Source organism: Lycium ferocissimum, chromosome 2, assembly GCF_029784015.1.
Source record: "Lycium ferocissimum isolate CSIRO_LF1 chromosome 2, AGI_CSIRO_Lferr_CH_V1, whole genome shotgun sequence".
In the NCBI taxonomy this organism is placed as follows: Eukaryota; Viridiplantae; Streptophyta; class Magnoliopsida; order Solanales; family Solanaceae; genus Lycium; species Lycium ferocissimum.
The window spans coordinates 21911812-21914311 of record NC_081343.1 but is presented as its reverse complement, the minus strand read 5'-3'; the positions used below and the strand labels follow the sequence as shown (position 1 = coordinate 21914311).

Sequence of the window (2500 nt, the reverse complement as noted above, 5' to 3'; positions counted from 1 at the left end):
GATCATAGTATGATGGCCGTTGGTCAAGCAGGCCCCCATCGTCTAGTGGTTTAGGACATCTCTCTTTCAAGGAGGCAGCGGGGATTCGAATTCCCCTGGGGGTAGGGTACTACGAAAGGAAGTTGATCATGGATTACCAATAAGTCTAAAATTGATTCTTCCTGGGTCGATGCCCGAGCGGTTAATGGGGACGGACTGTAAATTCGTTGGCAATATGTCTACGCTGGTTCAAATCCAGCTCGGCCCAATAATTCGCCAATTCGCCAATCCGCCATGAGATGATATAACCCCCTTTGTACTTCAGAAATACCCGATCCGGAGATAAAAAAGAATCAAATTTTCTGCTAGATCCCGTATTTCCCTGGGATTGTAGTTCAATTGGTCAGAGCACCGCCCTGTCAAGGCGGAAGCTGCGGGTTCGAGCCCCGTCAGTCCCGACGGATCCAATAAATATATCAAGAAATCTCTCCCTTTTTATGAAGGGGACCGGGGGCAGAATTTCATTGTCAAAGCAAAGGGGAAATCCTTATTTCTTTTTTCTTTCCTTTTGGTAGGAGAAAGACATATGCGGTTGGATTAGTACAATTATTGGTAGCATTATAGTCAGTATTCCAAGAAATGCTGGCTTTTTCGATTGCCCCCGATGCATGTAATGGAATCGAGTACTATACCTTTTTGAGGCGCGCATACACAAAGGGAATTCCTTTCTTGTCCAATACAAAATTGAATATAAGAAAATACTTTCCAGAAAAAAGAAAAAAAAAACAATTTCTTTTTCTGGCTACGGATTTATGGAACCTCACTTACTAGTTTGAAGTTGAAAAATCGATTTCATGCAAATTGCACACTGAGCTTTTGGTATAGGTGTCCCGGGGCTAATAATCTACGAAGAAAGGAGGGGGAAGGACAGATCAACCAAAGGTCCTACTCCTCTTAGAAAGGGGAATGAATCATTTTTCCGATTTTTCATTTTGTTTTAAGGCCCAATCGACGAAAGAACAAATCGGAAAATAGTAAATTTGATGAATATTCATTTTATACGGTCTCATCTTTATCACACTTCTTTGTCTTCCAAGTCAAAAATAGTTTCGTTCTAAACTCCTTTCTTTTTCCATTGAACTTTTATTGTTTGTTTGGGTTTGTAACTATGTGACCACTGGAAGTGGAAGAGCTATTTGATGAGACTTCATCAGATGATTGTACAAGAAGTAACTAGATAGATTAGAGAGAAAAAAAGACCAGATGATAAAAAATGATAAATAAATAAAGGAATTTTGGATTGGGTCAGGAATCCAAGTTTGGGGCGGTATGGATAAAAGAACTTCCTATGTTATACTATTCAATTCTCGACGACGAATTGATTTGATAGTTCAGATATTGTTATTCATGATATTGATCCGATTCAAGATCATCGAGAGGTAATATTCATTCATTGAATTTACAGGCCAAAGATTTATCATCTCTATGGGATTAAATCCCGAGTTATTGCGAAGTAAAAAACCGATGAGATTATGGAAGTAAATATTCTTGCATTTATTGCTACTGCACTATTTATTCTAGTTCCTACCGCTTTTCTACTTATCATTTACGTAAAAACAGTCAGTCAAAACGATTAATTATTAACTAATTTGAATGAAACTTGACTTCTGAGTTCTTAGCCAAAATTGACGAAATAAAATGAAAAGGATTCCAATTTCATGTCTTAAATGAAATGAGTGGACTAGAATCGGCAGTATTCTAATAGATAGATAGTATGGTAGAAAGATTCATCTATTTCTTTCTACCATACTATTTATTAGTTAGCCCCCTGGAATAAAATAAAGATAGAGGCTGCGTTTGATATGGATCTATAGATCAATCTACAATATTATCTTGATATATGTGAATATCAATTCCATATATGGGATTGACATATATGGGATTGACATAGCATCCAATTCCATTTATTTGCTATATCTATTTGTTCTGATCAATCTGAATTACTCTTATGTCTTATAGTTTGAATTACTATATTTTTGATTAAAACAAAATGAAAAATCGGAAAAATGATTCATTCCCCTTTCTAAGAGGAGTAGGACCTTTGGTTGATCTGTCCTTCCCCTCCTTTCTTCGTGGATTATTAGCCCCGATACACCTATACCAAAATCTTAGTGTGAAATTTGCATGAAATCTATTTTTCAACTTCAAATTAGTAAGCGAGGTTCCATAAATCCGTAGCCAGAATTTTTTTTTTTTTTTTTTCTGGAAAGTATTTTCTTATATTCAATTTTGTATTGGACAAGAAAGGAATTCCCTTTGTGTATGCGCGCCTCAAAAAGGTATAGTACTCGATTCCATTACATGCATCGGGGGCAATCGAAAAAGCCAGCATTTCTTGGAATACTGACTATAATGCTACCAATAATTGTACTAATCCAACCGCATATGTCTTTCTCCTACCAAAAGGAAAGAAAAAAAGAAATAAGGATTTCCCCTTTGCTTTGACAATGACATTCTGCCC

General features: G+C 36.5%; 2 non-coding genes across 2 annotated transcripts; both read left to right on the top strand.

Annotated features, from left to right (window-relative positions):
• Positions 1-163: 163 nt before the first annotated feature.
• Positions 164-247, top strand: TRNAY-GUA (transfer RNA tyrosine (anticodon GUA)). The gene has a single exon. It is a non-coding gene; the product is annotated as a tRNA-Tyr (tRNA).
• A 116-nt stretch (positions 248-363) lies between these two features.
• TRNAD-GUC (transfer RNA aspartic acid (anticodon GUC)) lies at positions 364-437 on the top strand. The gene has a single exon. It is a non-coding gene; the product is annotated as a tRNA-Asp (tRNA).
• The last annotated feature ends 2063 nt before the right edge of the window (positions 438-2500 follow it).